Source organism: Oncorhynchus kisutch, linkage group LG5 (assembly GCF_002021735.2).
Source record: "Oncorhynchus kisutch isolate 150728-3 linkage group LG5, Okis_V2, whole genome shotgun sequence".
NCBI lineage: Eukaryota > Metazoa > Chordata > Actinopteri > Salmoniformes > Salmonidae > Oncorhynchus > Oncorhynchus kisutch.
The window spans coordinates 71180562-71189238 of NC_034178.2; the positions used below are offsets into that span (position 1 = coordinate 71180562).

Consider the following 8677-nt stretch of genomic DNA (forward strand, 5'->3'; position numbering starts at 1 on the left):
ACTTCCTCACCATCTTAAATAAGCATGCCCCATTCAAAAAATTTGGAACCAGGAACAGATATAGCCCTTGGTTCTCTCCAGACCTGACTGCCCTTAACCAACACAAAAACATCCTATGGTGTTCTGCATTAGCATCGAACAGCCCCCGTGATATGCAACTTTTCAGGAAAGCTAGAAACCAATGTACACAGGCAGTTAGAAAAGCCAAGGCTAGATTTTTCAAGCAGAAATTTGCTACCAGCAACACAAACTCAAAAAAGTTCTGGGACACTGTAAAGTCCATGGAGAATAATAACACCTACTCCCAGCTGCCCACTGTACTGAATATAGGAAACACTGTCCCCACTGATAAATCCACTATAATTGAGAATTTCAATAAGCATTTTTCTACGGCTGGCCATGCTTTCCACCTGGCTACCCCGGTCAACAACACTGCACCCCTACAGCACCTCGGCCCAAGCCTTCCCCATTTTGCCTTCTCCCAAATCCAGTCAGCTGATGTTCTGAAAGAGCTGCAAAATCTGGACCCCTACAAATCAGCCGGGCTAGACAATCTGGACCCTTTCTTTCTAAAATTCCCTGCTGAAATTGTTGCCACCCCTATTACTAGCCTGTTCAACCTCTCTTTCGTGACGTCTGAGATTCCCAAAGATTGGAAAGCAGCTGCGGTCATCCCCCTCTTCAAAGGGGGGGACACTCTTGACCCAAACTGCTATAGACCTATATCTATCCTACCCTGCCTTTCTAAGGTCTTCAAAAGCCAAGTCAACAAACAGATTATTGACCATTTCGAATCCCACCATATCTTCTCCGCTATGCAATCTGGTTTCAGAGCTGGTCATGGGTGCACCTAAGCCACGCTCAAGTTCCTAAATGATATCTTAACCGCCATCGATAAGAAACAATACTGTGCAGCCGTATTCATTGACCTGGCCAAGGCTTTCAACTCTGTCAATCACCACATCCTCATCGGCAGCCTTGGTTTCTCAAATGATTGCCTCGCCTGGTTCACCAACTACTTATCTGATAGAGTTCGGTGTGTCAAATCGGAGGGTCTGTTGTCCGGGGCTCTGGCAGTCTCAATGGGGGTAACACAGGGTTCAATTCTTGGCCCGACTCTCTTCTCTGTATACATCAATGATGTCGCTCTTGCTGCTGGTGAGTCTCTGATCCATCTCTCCTTCCGTGGCCTCCAATTGCTCTTAAATACAAGTAAAACTAAATGCATGCTCTTCAACCGATCGCTGCCTGCACCTGCCCGCCTGTCCAACATCACTACTCTGGACGGCTCTGACTTAGAATATGTGGACAACTACAAATACCTAGGTGTCTGGTTAGACTAAACTCTCCTTCCATACTCATATCAAACAACTCCAATCCAAAGTTAAATCTAGAATTGGCTTCCTATTTCGCAACAAAGCATCCTTCACTCATGCTGACAAACATACCCTTGTAAAACTGACCATCCTACCAATCCTCGACTTATTAAAAAAATAGCCTCCAATACCCTACTCAATAAATTGGATGCAGTCTATCACAGTGCCATCCGTTTTGTCCCCAAAGCCCCATATATTACACACCACTGCGACATGTACGCTCTCGTTGGCTGGCCCTCGCTTCATACTCGTCGCCAACCCCACTGGCTCCAGTTCATCTACAAGACCCTGCTAGGTAAAGTCCCCCCTTATCTCAGATCGCTGGTCACCATAGCAGCAAATCTACCATTCCAGTGTTTTACTTGCTATATTGTATTTACTTCGCCACCATGGGCTTTTTTTGCCTTTACCTCCCTTATCTCACCTCACTTGCTCAAATTGTATATAGACTTATTTTTTGACTGTATTATTGACTGTATGTCTGTTTTACTCCATGTGGAACTCTGTGTTGTTGTATGTGTCGAACTGCTTTGCTTTATCTTGGCCAGTTCACAATTGTAAATGAGAACTTGTTCTCAACTTGCCTACCTGGTTAAATAAAGGCTAAATTAAAAATAAATAAAAAAATTCCATGGTGCAGCTGACTCTCAGGCTTCCATCCGCGTCGCCGTGCAGCCTCCTCATACCAGCGCCTCCCCGCTTTCGCCGTCTCTAGTTCTTCTTTGGGGCGGCGATATTCTCCAGGCTGAGCCCAGGGTCCTTTACCGTCCAGTTCCTCCTCCCATGTCCATTTATCCAGGTGGTGCAGCCTCTCCCACTGCAGCTGCTGCTCCTGCTGCTGCTGTCTCTGTTGCCTCTGTTCCTGCTGCTCCTTTGGGTGGCTACACTCCCCTGGTTTAGCCCAGGGTCCTCTCCCGTCGAGGATTTCCTCCCATGTCCAGAAATCCTTATTGAGCATCTCCTCTTTGGGCTGCTCCTGCCTGTTGACACGCTGCTTGGTCCGTTTGCGGTGGGTGATTCTGTTACGGCTTTCTAGTTGTGATGAAGGAGAGTCGGACCAAACTGCAGCGTATCGATTGCGATCCATATTTATTCAAACAAACGTAACAATGAATAAACACTAAACACTACAAAACAATAAACGTAATGAAAACCGAAACAGCCTATACTTGTGTCAACTAACAATGCGACAGGAACAAAGACACTAAGGACAATCACCCACGACAAACTCAAAGAATATGGCTGCCTAAATATGGTTCCCAATCTGAGACAACAATAAGCACCTGCCTCTGATTGAGAATCACTCCAGACAGCCATAGACCTTGCTAGATAACCCCACTAGCTACAATCCCAAATATATACACACCAAAACCCCAAGACAAAACACACCACAATACAAAAACTCCATGCCACACCCTGGCCTGACCAAATACATAAAGATAAACACAAAATACTTTGACCAGGGCGTGACACAGCTCTAGAACTTTTAGTGGACTTTGTGTCATGCAAATTAATGTTAGATTTAAATTATGCTGACAATGTGAAATATTATGATTAGAATATCTTTATTATCACATAAAATCACACATTGTCTGAACATAGTGATTTTTTATTCAGGAAAATGAGAAACCGTTAAGTGTATATATATATATATACAGTGGGGAGAACCAGTATTTGATACACTGCCGATTTAATACAATAGGCAAGCATCTTCGTGAGAAGGCAACAACTGTTGGCACAATTATTAGAAAATGGAAGAAGTTCAAGATGACCGTCAGTTACCCTCGGTCTGAGGCCGCATGCAAGATCTCACCTCGTGGGGCATCAATGATCATGAGGAAGGTGAGTGATCAGCCTAGAACTACATGGCAGGACCTGGTCAATGACCTGAAGAGAGCTGGGACCACAGTCTCAAAGAAAACCATTAGTAACACACTACGCCGTCATGGATTAAAATCCTGCAGCGCACGCAAGGTCTCCCTGCTCAAGCCAGCGCATGTCCAGGCCCGACTGAAGTTTGCCAATGACCATCTGGATGACCCAGAGGAGGAATGGGAGAAGGTCATGTGGTCTGATGAGAAAAAGGATGAGTACAACCCCAAGAACACCATCCCAACCGTGAAGCATGGAGGTGGTAACATAATTCTTTGGGGATGCTTTTCTGCAAAGGGGACAGGATGACTGCACCGTATTGAGGGGAGGATGGATGGGGCCATGTATTGCGAGATCTTGGCCAACAACCTCCTTCCTTCAGTGAGAGCATTGAAGATGAGTCGTGGCTGGGTCTTCCAGCATGACAACGACCCAAAACACACAGCCAGGGCAACTAAGGAGTGGCTCCGTAAGAAGCATCTCAAGGTCCTGGAGTGGCCTAGCCAGTCTCCAGACCTGAACCCAATAGAACATCTTTGGAGGGAGCTGAAAGTCCGTATTGCCCAGCGACAGCCCCGAAACCTGAAGGATCTGGAGAAGGTCTGTATGGAGGAATGGGTCAAAATCCCTGCTGCAGTGTATGCAAACCTGGTCAAGAACTACAGGAAACGTAAGATCTCTGTAATTGCAAACAAAGGTTTCTGTAACAAATATTAAGTTCTGCTTTTCTAATGTATCAAATACTTATGTCATGCAATAAAATGCAAATGAATTACTTAAAAATCATACAATGTGATTTTCTGGATTTTTGTTTCAGATTCCGTCTCTCACAGTTGAAGTGTACCTATGATAAAAATGACAGACCTCTACATGCTTTGTAAGTAGGATAACCTGCAGAATCGGCAGTGTATCAAATACTTGTTCTCCCCACTGTATATATATATTTATACATTTATATTTCTGTATGAACTCAAACCATTAAGTAATGACTTTAACAATGATTACCTACTGCATACAAAGAGAACCAACCTACAGCACTAGACTACACTTCACTTGCATCATCCTTGTGGTATTGAGAGGTAAACATGGCAATGCTTTCACTGATTGCACGTAAAGGAAGATCATTCCTACATGATAGAGTGCTTGCTTTGTTATCATCTGATCTTTTGTCTTTTCTGTCATCCTGTGAACGCCTCTCATTGCTGTTCACAGGCAATATTTTGTTTTTTGGATGCTGAAAACATTTAACTTATTGCCAACCACTAGAAATGGGAATCTATTTCTGAATGAATGTGTCCAGTTGTCTTTAAAAAAAAAATCATTTTTTACTAAAGATGCAAATGTTTGTCTTAGGTTGGCCATGGGTTGAAAGGGCTTCCTAGGTTGTTTCATCCTGTTTATGTCTCTGGCTTCAGTATCCAATATCAAACAAACCCTTATTTCAATACATGACCTCAGGGGCATAGAGTTTGGCCACACTTTTCCTCGACATGGCCTGATGCTGCTCCAGTGGCTAGCCAACAACATTCACACTGACAACAACGGCAACATGAGGCTCAATTTCAACCCAACTAGGGGAGACTATGGCTTTAATTTCTATGGAAACGCTGACAGACCCCGCCATGACCTTTTCTTCCCTCTGAAAGTGGTAGTTACTACTCATTAGGGAATATTGATGGAAATTACAACTACAATGGCGCTACGGCACTTCCTGATTATGTCACTCGAAGCTTCTACAACTCATGGATACCTGAGAGAAACAGAGACAGAATCATTATCAGAGTTAGGGAGGAAGGATCCAATCAGTTCATAGTAGATGAGGTCTACATCACTTAGCATTACTCTCCAAATGAAAACAGAGGAAGTGCCTATGATCCAGACAATACATACCCTGTCAGTTTCAGCCTCTTAACACAAATCCAAGTTCTCCCAACCATTACACGAGATGTAATTCAACGTATACACAATGTAGAGATCAACGACAACAGTGTGGAGAATATCTGGGGACACACACCTGGGCTGGCACTTCTTTTGGCAATTGCGTTGTACTTGACACGTCCCAAGGTCTCATTTATACATCAAGTGTTTATTACCATGGAAAGCCAGCATCACATGCAGGATGATGAAACTAAATCGATAAAGCTTGAGGTGAAAACCACAAATAGAGGAGGTATGAGATTCACCTTCAGTGGTATCCCCAGGAGGCTTTTTGACAAGGGTGTGATTTGGGTGCTTTATAAGAACAATGACAGTACGGACATGCTAGACTTTTCCTCAGTCATAGACGGTGCCTCTGGTTCCTTTGACACCTCAGTACCCCTCAACCCTGGTCTCCAGGCCAGGTTTCATCCGCACAAATCAATGTGTTTTTTTGTATTATGCGGGATTTACAACACATCTGGGGAGGAAATACATAGGATTCCTGAGATTCATGATGCCAACAGAGAGATTCCTGTTGATATAAGCGGCTATAAGCCTAACGCCAGTCTGCAGCTCTCTGTAAAGGATGGAAAGGCCTGCGCTTGCCAGTATGTGAAAAAGTCCTTCACTGACTGGAAGGAGAAGTTTAATAACTCCTGGGTTGGGTTTTACTCTTCAGAAAAAAACAACACCAATGAATATAATACCTACCAATGGCAATGGGCTGTGAACTTTCTGAGGAAAGCCGCTCAGATTGGAAAGATATACCTGAGTATGAGATCTATGTGTACAGGTCTAGTATGCCCATGTCTCCTGGGGTCCAGGCCCGATTCATGCTGGAGAAATCTGGGGGTGAAAAGGCACGCACTCCACCCTGGAAGGTACGTACATCAGCAATTTAAAGCACACAAAGTTTTACTGGTACGTGCTTTTGTCCATTGTGTTTAGCCTGGTTCTTACATGCCCATCCTATGCTTATTATTCATGGATTATTATCTATGGGATTTTTCATCATGTTTCGTATTGATTACATATTATCATTGATATCTAATTGTGTAATTGTCTCCGTCCATTTTTGTTTATCATTTCTGCACCCTGCTTGTCCTTTATATTGATTGATTTGAATTGCTAATCTGTGCAGAGTGTAAAAATAAAAATATAAAGAATCTGTCCTCAATAAACTATTGAGGAAATTGAAATGAAAACACAATAAAAAGCTGTGAAAATCAAATAATCTTGAGCACTTAGAAGATGGTCTGAGTGCAAGGGTGAGATAATGCTAGCCGGTCACGCTGATCATTGACGAATGTCCATAGTCAGTCAGTTTTCATATTAATGTAAGGTATTATGAAGGATGGAACCATCTGTGAACTGCCAAATATACTATACACATACACAAACACACATACAGGACTGCAATGAAGACGTTTTAAACTTAAGAATATAACATCATTTCAAGAAACTTAATTTCAAGAAAAGCGTGTAAGTGAAGGGGTTTTGCCACTTTATGAAGCTTTCTTTACCCTTCGTGTTCGTTACTAAAGAGCTTCCCCTTCATAAATTTAGATAAGTCCCCAAACCAGGAAGTACTAAGGTTAACAATGGGCCTCACATCCTCGATGACACGAACCTGTCTTCCTCCATTCCAGACCAGTGGGTTTGTCCGCACCTGGTATGTACTGTAGGCTTCAACGCTGACATACCCTGCCGATAACATTCTCTGCCCTCAGAAATAAGTAGTTATTACTCTCTAGGGATAAGTTGAATTTATTTTGAAACATGTGTTACCAAGTGGTGTTGTAGATCAGCCTTTTTAAAACTCAGTTTTGCTGGCCCTTGTCTTGTATCTGCCCTGTCTACTGGTTGTGTATGTAGACTACCAGAGGCATATTTTAGTCAGAGGAGAGAGACAAACACAGTCAAAATTTGATTCTAGTGGTAGGCTGCACAAGAAGGTGAGATTTTGTTTGGTTACTCATTTGTTTTATATTGATGTGAGGACAATAATACATCATACTACAGTATCGATCAATTAATAACAAGTTTCCAAATGTTATTTTGGAAGACCTTATGGTACATATTGTGACAGATTAAAGTGACAGTTCACTCCAAATTCAAAGTTGTCAGATTTTACAATTAGACATATTTCGACCTAACGTTTTCATATCTAGTGGTTTAACTATGTTCCTGGACACTTTTAATGTATTGCCAAACACTAGAAATAAATAACAGATAACATTTTTTAAAAACATTTCTGAAGGTAAAAACATTGACACAATCGTTGCTCTGACTTAGGTTGGTCATAAGTGGAAACGGTTTCCTAGGTTGTTTCATCCTGCTTTTGTCTCTGGCCTCATTATGCCCTATAAATGCCAATACACTGTAACCATTACCTCAATAAATGATCTCAAAGACAGAGTTTGGCCACGCCTCTCCACAACATGAACTGATGCTGCTCCAGTGGCTAGCCAACGACATGAATATTGAAAACAATGGCGACATGAGAATTGATTTTGATCCAACTAGGGGAGACTATGCATTTATTTATATGGAAATTATTGCCCTGAAAGAGGAAGTTACTACTCACTAGGGAATGTGTCCCCTTTAAGAGGAAGTTACTACTCACTAGGGAATGTGTCCCCTTTAAGAGGAAGTTACTGCTCACTAGGGAATGTGTCCCCTTTAAGAGGAAGTTACTACTCACTAGGGAATGTGTCCCCTTTAAGAGGAAGTTACTACTCACTAGGGAATGTGTCCCCTTTAAGAGGAAGTTACTACTCACTAGGGAATGTGTCCCCTTTAAGAGGAAGTTACTACTCACTAGGGAATGTGTCCCCTTTAAGAGGAAGTTACTACTCACTAGGGAATGTGTCCCCTTTAAGAGGAAGTTACTACTCACTAGGGAATGTGTCCCCTTTAAGAGGAAGTTACTGCTCACTAGGGAATGTGTCCCCTTTAAGAGGAAGTTACTACTCACTAGGGAATGTGTCCCCTTTAAGAGGAAGTTACTACTCACTAGGGAATGTGTCCCCTTTAAGAGGAAGTTACTACTCACTAGGGAATGTGTCCCCTTTAAGAGGAAGTTACTACTCACTAGGGAATGTGTCCCCTTTAAGAGGAAGTTACTACTCACTAGGGAATGTGTCCCCTTTAAGAGGAAGTTACTACTCACTAGGGAATGTGTCCCCTTTAAGAGGAAGTTACTACTCACTAGGGAATGTGTCCCCTTTAAGAGGAAGTTACTGCTCACTAGGGAATGTGTCCCCTTTAAGAGGAAGTTACTACTCACTAGGGAATGTGTCCCCTTTAAGAGGAAGTTACTACTCACTAGGGAATGTGTCCCCTTTAAGAGGAAGTTACTACTCACTAGGGAATGTGTCCCCTTTAAGAGGAAGTTACTACTCACTAGGGAATGTGTCCCCTTTAAGAGGAAGTTACTACTCACTAGGGAATGTGTCCCCTTTAAGAGGAAGTTACTACTCACTAGGGAATGTGTCCCCTTTAAGAGG

At 42.7% G+C, this 8677-nt stretch overlaps 1 pseudogene; it reads left to right on the forward strand.

Annotated features, from left to right (window-relative positions):
- The first annotated feature begins 4746 nt into the window (after positions 1–4746).
- On the forward strand, positions 4747–6853 carry LOC116374125 (uncharacterized; annotated as a pseudogene).
- The last annotated feature ends 1824 nt before the right edge of the window (positions 6854–8677 follow it).